Source organism: Jatropha curcas, chromosome 6 (genome assembly GCF_041381405.1).
Source record: "Jatropha curcas cultivar XTBG-Jc1 chromosome 6, XTBG_Jcur_1.0, whole genome shotgun sequence".
In the NCBI taxonomy this organism is placed as follows: Eukaryota; Viridiplantae; Streptophyta; class Magnoliopsida; order Malpighiales; family Euphorbiaceae; genus Jatropha; species Jatropha curcas.
In genome coordinates, this window is record NC_143156.1 from 21,298,059 (window position 1) to 21,311,485 (window position 13,427).

Below are 13,427 nucleotides of genomic sequence, written 5' to 3' on the forward strand. Positions count from 1 at the left end.
ACAAGGTTGAGCATCACCATTCTTCTCCTTATCGCCCTCAGGCTAATGGTGCGGTAGAAGCTGCAAATAAGGAGATCAAGAGAATCCTGTCGAAGATGTGTGAAAGGTATAGAAGCTGGGCTGAGAAACTTCCTTTCGCGCTCTGGGGGCATCGCACTACCTTCAAGGCAGTAAATGGAGCTTCTCCCTTTGAATTAGTATATGGGATGGAGGCAGTGTTACCGGTAGAGCTCGAAAAGAAGTCTCTCAGGGTTTTGGTAGAAACTGGTCTGACCGAAGAGGAATGGGTCAAGAAGAGGTACGAAGACCTGGCACTCTTAGACGGAAGAAGACTGAATGCTCGATTCCAGGATCAGATGAGAAAAAGGAGGATTGCTCGTTTCTACAACAAGCGAGTACATCCAAGGGCTTTAAAGAATGGAGATTTGGTACTAATCAGGTTATTGGATCATGAAGCCCAACATCATCCTGCTGGAAAATTCAAACCCAACTGGCATGGGCCGTTCAGAATTCAGAAATTGCTACCTAAAGGCGCCGCTGAATTAGTCACTATGGAAGGAGAGACTGTCAAGCGAATTGTCAATCAAGATCAAATGAAAAGATTCTATGTCTGAAATGATGATTTCAAAAAAAAAAAAAAAATGCTAAGTTGAAAACCCGAAAAGGGCGGCTTAGGCAAGAAATGAGCTCGCTAGGTTGAAAACCCGCAAGGGCGGCCTAGGCAAAAGTTAGAGCATGTAAAAAAAATGCAAAATAATAGTAAAATCTTGGGATTAACACGTGGTGCTTAGCTTAAATGCAGAATTCATGCCATGCGTTCGTGACAGATTAGTGACTGATTGCTCAATGCCATCAACTTAACTTGAAGGAGAATAGGAAATCAAGTAGTTAAAACAAATGACCATTGTATTAGAATAAACCTTCTTCACTTCTGTATAATGTTGAAAAGAAGTAAGATTAATAAAGAATTTTTGTTCTCAAAATCTTTGTTTTTGTCCTGGTATTGCGGTCGAAGAATGCAAGACCTTCCTCTCTGTTTATTTAAACAAAGATCGACTCACTTGATGTGAAGTGTCCTGGCCGTTGGTCCTGCCTAAACATTGAATCTTAAAAAAAGAGAGACATTGATCAGAGGAACGAGTACCATTTTCTCAGCGATTTCCCTAGAAGGATCAACAAAACCATGAATAAACCTTAGCACTTGTATTAGTTCATTCATACATAGAGGAGTTACATTTGTTATTGTTGATTTGTATAGGTTATAAAATAGTCACTTTATTCTTTATTGTTCACAAGCATAAGTTCCTGTGTTTACAGAATAATTTTTACGTTATTGAGTTTTCATTTATCAACCCAAGGGCAGGAGGTCTGAATAGCTAACACGACAAATAATTTCGAAAGAAAAGTTTTGTCGTCTTTCATTGTTCATGTGTGCAGGAAGTAATAAAGACAGAATCAGCGAATTCATTAATTCAAAGAAAGCAGATACATTAAATAGCAGCTCAAAGCTCGAACTCAAAAGAAGACAGAGAAAGCAATAACAACATTTATTTCAGTAAGGGCTACCATCAGATACCGATCCCTGCAAGAACTTAACGTCATCATGGAGTAAAAAACCAGTTCGTGTCACAGTGCCCTGCATCACTCCTTCACCTAGGTATCTGGTATTTCGGTTTCTCCAACGGTCAGCCAAATTGGTTAGCAGATGCAGTGTTATTTGACCGCTCTCAAAGTTATGGATCCTGGGAACACGCTGAATTGTTCCATATTGACGGCTAATCCTGTCAGGAAAATAGGCCATGGAACGGTCTAGACTGGCATACAATACGTAGTTGAGGTTCATGCTGCCAGTAGTGACCAGTCTGATCCTCCACCAAGGGCAAGTCCACCGAATGGTAGGGTTATCACCAAAATCGAAGCGTCTCCGAGACCGAGATTGAAAAACAGCAGGTCCATAAGTTGGAATCAAGCGAGTTGGAACCGGAGGAATCAGGCTTAATTTATCCAGAGCCCAGGCTTGCAATAGTAACGGACAACCGCGATGATGAACATTGAAGTCAGCAATGTGAAGGGCAATATCTCTGGCCCAACACATTGTTTCTCCCATGATCATCATAAAGACGGTACGATGATACAATTGCATGTCGCGAACAACTGTCAGAAGACGAAAGTCTCCAACTCCGGGCTGACGGTTCTTCATTGCATACACATTCAGCAACAAGAAGCAACAAGCTCGAATCCAAGAAGGATCCACGTTCATGGACAAAACCTTGTTGAGAAAAGGCTCCAAAGGTAGACCTTGATCCGTGTTTATGCCACCAGGGAGATAAACCGGACACAAGGCCGCAATCTCAGCTAGATCATACCTAGGACCTGGGGGCAAGGCCGGAGTTTCGTTTTGCTCAGGATGATGATCCATCAAGGCGCACATTTCCTCATAGGTCGGAGTCACCTCAGAGTCTTCAAACCGGAAAACCATGGTGTTCGGATTGAAATGAGTGATGAGCCAAGACAGGAAGCCATGGTTAGGTTTCAGGTCTTTGAAATATCTTAACCAGGCAAGTTGATCCAAAGGAGAAACTTGCCATAGGTCGTCAGAAATGGATTGGATGAAAGATGAGACTTGGCTTCTGAAGGCCATGGAAGAAAGTAACTTAAGAAATCGACACGCTTTGAACACTGGATGAGAAGGAGGTACGTAGCGAAACTTGTACTTATAGGAAAATGGAGAAACCGATGGGCGACACATCATCATCACTCAATCTAACAGTCATCGTCAGAGGTAGTTGGAAGGATGGTCTTGAAGGGTCTATTCGGGTCGGTGAGCATTCAAACCTACATTGATTAAGACGAAGGACGGTCTGTACAATAAGGAAGTTGAGTTTTTATGATCGCATTAATCGAGAAAGGGTAGTTGAGCCATTACGTTCGCATTCACTGAGTGGACGCCCTATCAGGTAAGCACTACGCTATACTCTCTGCGTGGAAGGTGATTCTTAATCATGTTCCACGTTAAATTCACTATTTTACTTACTTTATTTTTATTTTTATTTTTATTTCATTTTATTTATTCATTTACAATAAGTCGATTTACTGACCGCTAATGAGGTGAACCATTCCTGTGAATAAATGGTACATCGCTATTTTGTATTTGGTATTGTGTTTGCATTTTGTTTTTACAGGAACAAGACTTCACAGTTGCAAAACATAAACACACATGATAAAGAAAAGAAAAGAAGAAAACCAAGTGTTGTAAAAATGTAAATAATATCATGCTGATATAACTGTACAATCACAAAAAATAATAAATAAACAAAAAATTAATAAAAAATTCAAAATGTTCAAAGTGTTCAAAATGGAGGAGCCATGCAACAAGACTACCGCCGCCTACGACTAGGACCAGCGACACTCGGAGGAGGTGGCGACGGTGGCCCATCATCGGAAGAAGAGCCACCCTCATCCTCATCAGAAGAGTCGAGCGGGATGCCCTCGACCTCTAGCCTCGTCCGAAGCCGCTCTACCTCTGCCTGGAGCCGGCTCACAGCACTGGACTGGCGGGACTGATGCCTCCGTAACCTCCCGTTCTCCAGCTCCTGCAAAGACAAGCATGTGTAAGAAAGGTCATCAAAATAATAAGGAGCGAATAGGTAAAAATGTATAAGAAATTCTTACCAGCTCATGTCGCTCGGAGTAGAGCCGGCCGATGTAGGACCGGGCAAAGCCGAACCGCTGGCAGATCTCCTGGTATCGCTGGGCAGGCACCTGCAAATAAAAAATCCATTAAAGGGGATATCCAGGTAAGATACTTCTAACTTTTTATATTCGGTTTATAACTTACATGTGTGGTGTGCTCAGGGTCCAACTGTACTGGAGGAGGAGCCTGCCGCAGGTCTGCGGGAATGATGATGCCAGATCCTAAGCCAAGGCCAGGATCCAACACCACCTCCATACCTGGCGAAAACGGGACATCGCCCAAAACGACACCAACTGGTTCGGTCGGAGCCGCCACGCCACCTGCCTCAGCTGCTGCCTCAGCCCGGTAATGAGCTGCGGTCTTGTGCGTCTTCCGCTCCTGCATTCAGTTATAAAAAAGGTAATACTGTCAGTAAGTTGAGACAAAAAGAGGAGTAGTAACAATGAATGAGGTTGAAGGTCAGATGAGTTACCTGGATGTACTCGAGAACCTCAGGAAGTCGAGCCTGCATCCGAGAGGCAAAGTAAGCGGGAAAATCACCGGCGGACAAGAAATCGTTCGCCGAGAAACCTCTGTACTCTACCTCCAGGTCCTCTCGGGTCAAACCCTCCAGTAGACACATATGTCGGGGAGGGGCATGAGGCACTCTCCGTCGTGCTGGAGCTACCGGAGTGTCAAAAACCCGCTCGCCAAGGAAATACCGGTCGGCCCAGTATCCGCGCATCAATAGCCTCGACCGGGTGTGCAGCTCAGCCACCTCCCGGCCCGGATAGGTCCTCCAGGCCTCGCAGTCCCATGGCTCTAAAGATAGCTGCAAAATGATAAGAAATCAGCATCGATGGTATGTCAGAATAAAGAGAGAGACAAGTTACAGATTAAGAGATTCTTTCTATACTCACATCGGACAAGTCCCGATCATTAAGGAAGCTCCGCCAGTACTGGCATAAGTGTGGTGGCAGTGGGCCAGGTAGCGAGGAATCCTCCTGGACTCGACGGGAGAATCGCCGCTCGGACCGCCCGGGAAGATGCAATACTCGTAAGACCACACCTGTAACAGAGACAGAAAATAACATCAGTCAGTCGAACAGTTGAGAATAGCGGATCAAAAAAAAAAGAGAAAAGAAGAGGGGTAAAGAATGAAAGTGCGTTACCTCCAAAGGCCGGATAAACAGCCAGTTTGACTCACCGCTACCACGGGTCCAGACATCCAGACCATGATAGAGATGAGCCAAACTAAGCGTAGCCCAGTCGAAGGACCCGACCTGGCTCAGATCCTGAAGACACGCTAGCACCGCAGGATCTCCCTTATTCTGGGAGGTGCATAGTAGCTGCGAGGAAATGATATAGAACAAGAAAGACCGAGCAGCCTGGTCCCTCTCCTCGCGAGTATACGCAGGAGCAGCAGGTCGAACATCCTCTGGCAACTCTCGCCAAGCCTCCAACCGGGTCCTGATCCTCTCGGCCCAGAACCGATAAACCGTCTCGTAAGACATATACCCCTGCACGGTATATCGGGTCTGCGTCGTGACACCGAGGAGAGAACGGAAAAGCTGGGCTCCGATAGCAGCAGTCTGGTACCGAGCGTCTAGCGGAGGAACCGGGCCAGTGAAGCGTAAGCCGGTAATAGCAGCGTAGTCTACAGGAGTGAGGGTCATCTCTCCAAACCCGAACACAAAAGTGTGTGTGCAGTCGTTCCACCGCTCCATCAATGCATACCGCATAGCGGGTGGGAAACGAGGCTGTGTGCGGCACAATCCGGCGGCATAATCCCTGAAACCTGCAGCGATAACCCGAGCTCGCATGGGAGGGTCCAGCAAATCCCAGAAGGTAGAAGCATCAGTAGCCGATCCGCCTGAGCGGGCCTTGCCCAGATTAACCTGTAAGTAAATTTTAATTTCAATAAATGTAAGACTAATAATCGTTAATCTTCTTCTATGATAGGAGGAGTAAAAACTCGAGTTCTGGTTCGAGCCGTAGCTGCGTCACGCAGCTCCCAGTCTCGTCACGCGTCTATGGAGTTGCGCCACGCAGCTTTACCCAAGTTGCACAATCAGAAGCATGGCTGCGTAGCGCATCTTAACAGTTGCGTCACGCCAGTCTACAGTCGCGTCACGCAACTGTTCAACATATACGACCCCAAGAACAGATGCGTCACGCGACCAAGAAGCCGCGCCGTGCATCCCTCTAGTCACGTCGCGCAACTGTTCAAGACCTCACTCATCGACGAACAGTCGCGTCACAGAACTGTTCTCCTAAGAACAGCTGCGTGACGCAACTGTCGAAGGTACGCAGCAGTTTAACTTAAATTTTGTTGTACTACATTTATACTATTTTTATGCAATTACAAGGCTGAATCAGGCCGTCTAGAGTTATCAACAGTAAAAAATTGACAAATCAAGGTCTAAACACAGTCAAAAGAGGCTAATCCTAAGGTTCAAGGCAAGATTAGGGTTTCTGGCGTATCGAACAGCTGCGTCACGCAACTGTTCATGGAAGAACAGCCGCGCCACGCAACTCCTACCTGCGTGACGCGACTGCCGACGCAGGCACAAACAGTAAAAATAATCCTATTGCTACAATTATGGATCGAAAGCAGTAAAAACAGAAAATCGAAGAAATTTCGTACTTACCTCGGATCGAAAGCCACGCATCTGACTCGTTTCGTACCGGACTGGAAATTCCGAACCCAGCAACGGAAGGAGCTGCAATGGTCGCGTCCCGGGGGTTAGCGGGTTCCGGCTCACCGGCACCGGCTCACCGTCAAACGTGGGAATATCGGGCAGGGCCCCGAGAACCTCCATCTCCAGAGTGTAGGCAGAAGCAGGGATTTCTGAGATTTGAGACATCTTTTCAGTTAAACAGTTCAGAGAATTTTCAATTGCTTAGGGTTGGAGAATAAGTGAAATTGAATCGATTGAGAAGGAAGCTACTTATAGTAAAACCAGCTGGGCCGAAGCCCGTTCAACTGGGCCCGACGAGAGCATTGGGCCCTTTACCCTTTTGAGCCCAACAGGCCCACACGGCCCATTTCGAAAGCTCACGACGACCCATTCCGGCGAAATGACGTTGACATACGGCTCGTATACGGCTGCAAGCTTTCACCAACTCACCGCACCGGGGTCAGGAGCATCGAATTGTCCAGATTACCCTCAGGTAAGTTCCGTTTCAAACACTATATCATAAAGAATATACCTGAAAATACAGGCAACAGCTTTTGATTAAGTATTTCCTGCCAAAATTTTTGGTAGAGTTCTCACAAAAACAATAATAATGCGTTTATAAAAAGTGAATACTTTTGGTTCTAGCCTGGGATTCCGGACTGGGGGCAAAGGTATGACCTTCTGTCTTAATAAGAATTTTCGCATGGGAACATGTGATGTTCCAATACCTTTCTAACAGAAAGCAAGGTCTGTTCGTACACGGACAGTGCTCGTCTTTTTCTTGTGAACAATTTCTTTCAGGCCAACCGGTGATGGTTTTTCGAAGCCGATAGGTCCTGCTGATTAGTGATGGTGCATTGCGAAGCTAGTCAGAACAATTTCATGACAGTGATGATGTATTGCGAAGCTGTTTGAAATCTTCTTCCCCAGTCAATGATGTTGAGTTGCGAAGTTGACCAGGGTAAAACCAATATCTCTCGAGCCGATCAAACCGAGCCTCGAAGATACCTTTTCAAGACCGACTGGAGCCGACAAAGCCGATCAAACCGAGCTTCGAGGATGTCTCTTCAGATTACATGGAAGCTGACAAAGCCGATCAAACCGAGCTGAGGAGGTGACCAAATGATTGACTCAGCATCTTTTCAAGCCGATCAAACCGAGCTTCGAGAGGATTGCCTGAAAGAAGGCGCGTCAATAGACCACTTTAACATTAATCGTTTATACAATTAATGATAAAGTGGGGGGGCAAACTGTTGACGCGTGGATTTAAGCCTCCACCTGACCCGATGATGATATGAGGACAAAGGATGAGGTTTCACAATAAACTAGAGGTGTCTGAATCAAAAATCGAACCAAACCGCCCAAAGGAGCCTGACCCATGTTAGGGCTGCGTCACGCAGCTATCACCTGCGTGATGCCACTTCTAGCTGCGTCACGCAGCTCTAACGGGTCTGACACCTTTGGCGCGCGCCCGTGCAGTGGCCTGCACTGTTTGTATGGATACGCGGCAGCTGTACGAAAAGTAAGTCGCGTCACGCAGGCTTACGGGTGCGTCACGCATCTCATACCCGCGTGACGCGACTGCCCTGTCGCCCTATTCATATAAATACTGCATTACACAGCAAAAAGGGGACTTTTGGAACTCTTCTCATTTTTCTCTCAAAAAGACTAAGGCATTTTTAAAGGCAAAGAAAACAATTGCGGCCAGGGTCTTTCCTCAAAGACTCCAGTGAGTAACTTTGAGGAAGATTAAGCCATTAGGCACAGAGGTTAAAAAACTAAAAAAAAAAGAAGAGAAAAGGAGAAAGAACACAAAAAAGAGAGAAAAGAAAGGCTTTTATTGTTAAGTTTGGACGTTGGACATCTCTGGGATCGTGAAGTTTCATCCTTAGATCAATCATATCGTATGCAATCCTCAAATCTGAGGGTTAGGTAATCATCTAATCCATCTTTTTGCATTTTTAGTTATTTATTTGTGAAAACTTTATTTGCTTAACGTTTTTAGTTAGTTTGGTTTGGGTTAGATTACATTTTGCCCATTTTTGAACGTTTCTGGATCATATTAAACCTCTGTTGATAAAAAAAGGACACGTAAAAAGGGGATTTGAATGGTAGTTGCGGACCAGAGCAGTCGCGTCACGCAGCCCCTACCTGCGTAACGCGACTGTTCATGTCCAAAAGTCTTTAATTTAGATCGGACCACCTGCATGACGCAGCTATTCGCAGACCCAGGATACTTTTGTATTTAATGTGATATTTTGAATGGATAATCAATAAAATTGAGAATATTAATAAATCGCGAATAGTTCTGCCACGCAGCTTGGAGTTCCGTCACGCGACTGTTCTTCATAGAACAGCCGCGTGATGCAACTATTCCAATTTCCAGTAATACAATAAGAGTTGCGCCACGCGAGTGTTCTTCATAGATCACCCGCGTGATGCGACTGTTCTAAAGTTCCCCTATGAATAAGGATACCCGCGTGACGCGACTGTTCTTCATGGAACAGCTGCGTGACGCGACTGTCCTAAAAATTTCAGTGTGTTTTCCTTATTTCACCTTAATTTTATATTATTAAGTGGGCTTTAATCTTAATTCAAAAATGATCGATCATGGGCAAATTAAATTTTAATCAAACCAAACCATTTAACTTTTAATGATCTTGAGGTTGTTAGATTTTATTTTATTTTATTTTATTATTATTCATTGTTTATTATCAAATTCGGTTTGTGGCCCGCCTTTAACCATAAGGCAAGAGCGGGTCTTTTCTTTTACTTTTAGTATGTGTTATGAATGGATGGTGGATGATATATCTTATTTGTGATGAATGCAATGGATGAAAATTGATTGGGACGGTTAAGTAATTTTCCACATAGGAACTCGGTTCGATTCATTCGGGTGGGTTTAAATAAATTGGCTTTTTCTAAAATAAAATCAATCTAGAAATTGTAGGTTAAAAGAGGCCGATTTTTTCCGGGCGTCGGCTTCCAACGGGCCGACGTACCCAATTCCCTTACCTAGAACCTCATTGGTTCGCTTGACCAGTTTTCCGAAATAAAAAGCCTTGAATAAAATGGGTTTAAAATGGAGTCACTTTTACAAAAATAAAAACGGTCCCATTGCCGAAATAATGGGTGGCGACTTAAAATGTTTTTATAAGACCGATTTATTCGGCATCGCGTATCCAAAAAGGTTTTATCACTCTTTTCAATAAAACATTCAAGTAAAACAAAATAAAAAAAATGTGTTTTTTCCGGGGAAAACAAGTACTAATTGTTAATGTCAGAGCAATACCATTCTATACAATATCACTTGACAAATTTGCCCGTTAATGAATTTATCTCATCTGTCCTTCCTTTTTTATACATTTGATTCAATTTTTTAAAAAGAAAAAAAATGTAAAGAAAGAACTAGACAATCTAAATAAATTCAATTTTAATCATCAACATACACTGTATACTAGGGAATTCGAGAAAGGCAGTAGAGTATATTTAGGTGTCCGGTGGTCGTAGCATTGCTCGGATCACCATCACACTCAAAACCAACACCATTTTTTCTGGTCCAAAGCTCTCTTTAACTTCATAATAACATAAAATTTTTTTATAAATACCATGCTTTGATTAAAAAGGGGAAATATGTATTCAGGCCTTGTTTTTTATTTATTCTTTTTATCCTTTCATCAATAAAATTGGATTAATATTTGGGAAACAACTCTCTTCTATAAAGCAATTGAAATATTACCTTACCATAATTTTTCTATAAATCTATTCTTAACTTGTGAAATTGGGTATATTTTATATCAGATAAATTTGCTATAGCAAGAACTTTGTGTGAGAACTAAGTATAGCAATTGAATCGAAAGCATTCATTTCAACAAAAAAAAGAAAAAAAATTCAAAACATCAAGTGATAACTGTGTATGCAATTTAATCCTATGGGAGTTCTTAAAAAGAAAACAAATATTTAATAAGAGGCAATTTTATCAAGTAATATTGTATAGAATGTTATTGGTCTGGCATTAACAATTAGTGCTCTGGAAATAACACTACCTTTTTTTAATACTAAAAATCCTAAATTTTAGCTTTATTACATGATTAAAACTATTTTTTTGTTAGTTAAATACTCAATTTTGCTCAAGAAATAAAATCTTTTGATATATTTTATATTTCAAAATAATTAAAATAAAACACTTTTTGAAAACATAAAAACAATATTTTTACTCCAATACAGAAAAATATTTGTCATTATTTAAATTCCTTAGAGAAATGAGTGGAAAAATTAAAAATAAATTAACAAATAATTTTTTAATTATTTAAAATGTTTTAAAATTTTGTATCTTTAATTGTTGAGTATGCATTTATAGAGATCATATTGTTCTTTTCAAATAACATAAGTAAACTAAATTTGCGTATAGATATGAACATTAATCAGGGGTTATGAGTAAAATAACTCTTTTTCATACTCTCAAAAAAAAAAATCCTTGCAATTTAAATTAGATTACTTCAATTCTTCACTTTTGGCTTTGTTTTGCATGTGAAAATAGGATTGAAGCAAATTTACGATAGGAAATTGAGGCATACCTATGCCTTTAAAATTCTAGAGCTGATGGCCAAGCACGTATCTTCTATTGATGACACTAAACTAAAACAAAAAATATATATATAATGCATTCTTTAAAGCTATCAGACATGGAGTTGTTGATGTTGTTATGGAGATGATCAAAGCCAATTCTATTCTTTTGACTGTCGTCGACAAAAATTCAAGAGACATGCTTATGCATGCAATCCAATATCGGCAAGAAAAAGTTTTTAGCCTTATATATGGGCTTGGTTCAAGGAAGCAACTTCTGATTTCTGGGTCCGATGAGTTCGAAAACACCATTTTACACATGGCTGCCAAGTTAGCACCTCCTGATAAACTTGCTGGCATCTCTGGTGCAGCATTGCAGATGCAAAGAGAACTACAATGGTATAAGGTGATATTTCTTGACTTGTTTAAATATTTCTGCAACATCATATAAGCAAAGTAAATTGACTAAAAACCTAGAGGATTCACCTATTCTGAAAGTAGGATAAGACTTTCTTTCACCATTCTAATGGAATATTTCTCTCTTTTAAAATATTGAATTTCTTTGGAAAGGCTCTACCTCATCTATAATCAGAAGGAAGGACTGGTCTAGCAATTATTATTCATGGTTGAACACAATAAGGGGTTAAGAATCTAATTCCTGATTTATTGTCAAGATCTCTAAGGACTCTCTTGCTCTCCTTATTCCTCACAAAGTAGTGACACTCCCAATCATTTGCAATATAAACACACAAATGCACTCCTATGCTTTATAGAATTAGTTTTTGAAGTGTAAAGTTTTTAAATGATAAGTTATTTTTTAAGTTATGTTCAATCACATAAATTTTAGTTTTCAATAAAAAATTTCAAATAAATTCAACATTCAAGAGATTGGGGAGAGAAATTATGCTCACAAGTTTGTTTTTTTCTTTTATATTATAGTTTGACTTATACAACAGCAAAATGTTTTTAATCCAGGAAGTAGAAAGCATTTCGATTCCATCATATAAAGAATACACCAACAGCGATAATGAACAAGCTAGTGAGATATTTTCTAAAAGCCATAAAGAGCTAATAAAAGATGGAGAAGAATGGATGAAAGAATCAGCAACGTCCTGTACAGTAGTGGGTGCACTTATCATTACTATAATGTTCACGGCAACATTTACAGTTCCTGGTGGTAACGTTCAAGACACTGGTTTTCCTATGTTTGCACATGAAAAATCATTTATGATATTTATAATATCCGATGTAGTTTCTCTCTTTGCCTCCTCAACATCAGTGTTAATGTTCTTAGGAGTCCTTACATCACGCTATTCAGAAGATGATTTTCTCAAATCTTTGCCTAAAAAGTTGATTATTGGTCTTTCTACTCTCTTCATTTCTATTGCAGCCATGATGGTAGCCTTTTGTGCTACTCTTATGATAATGCTAGAAGGAGAATTGAGACTTGTCCTTCCAATCATTCTTTTGGCTAGCATACCTGTCAACCTTTTTATATTATTACAATTTCCCCTTCTTGTTGAGATTTTTGTATCTACTTATGGACCCGGCGTCTTTGATAGAAAAATGAAGCCATGGTATTGAACTATGCGTGTTCAGGAAGCAGAATTGGCCTTTTCTATTGAATTTTATGTTGCAAAGGCATTGAGTTGATGTAATAAGCCAATGTGATTCTTTTGGCTAGCATACCTGTCACCCTTTTTATATTATTGCAATTTCCCCTTCTTGTTGAGATTTTTGTATCTACTTATGGACCAGGCATCTTTGATAGAAAAATGAAGCCACGGTATTGAACTATGCGTGTTCAAGAAGCAGAATTGGCCTTGTCTATTGAAATTTATGTTGCAAAGGCATTGAGTTGACGTAATAAGACAATGTGATTCTTTTGGCTCGCATACCTGTTACCCTTTTTATATTATTGCAATTTCCCCTTTTGTTGAGATTTTTGTATCTACTTGTGGACCAAGCATCTTTGATAGAAAAAGGAAGACTTAGTATTGAACTATGCGTGTTCAGGAAGCAGAATTGGCCTTTTTTTTGTTGAATTTTATGTTGCAAAGGCATCAAGTTGATGTAATAAGCCAATGAGAGGTGTTTTTCTTTGGGTAACATTGTCTTATGGTTATGAGTTTTGGCCTACAACAAAAATTGCATGTTATGCTTTGGTGGTCATTTACCACTAAACCACCTATGCATTTCACTAGAATACAAATAGTTTTCTCTAATTTGGTTTATTTCTACCATAATCATGATTCATTTGTGGGATTTTCATAATTATTTGATTGAAAATTACTCAATTCTTACTTTATTTCAATATTGACTTTTTCTTTTTTGCATTATAGATGTACATTACTCTTTTCCATTTCAATGAATGGTGTTATTCTTGGTTCAACACATGTGTGCCGTAATACTTGTGAATGTGAAATGCTCCATGTTTGCATTATTTTTTTATGACAAGATGAAGGATCAACAATGAAGTCGAGCTTTAGAATCCCTTTGTCTAGATG

At 40.7% G+C, this 13,427-nt stretch overlaps 1 pseudogene; it reads left to right on the forward strand.

Moving 5' to 3' along the window:
• The first annotated feature begins 10,941 nt into the window (after nucleotides 1–10,941).
• LOC149495705 (uncharacterized) lies at nucleotides 10,942–12,719 on the forward strand (annotated as a pseudogene).
• The last annotated feature ends 708 nt before the right edge of the window (nucleotides 12,720–13,427 follow it).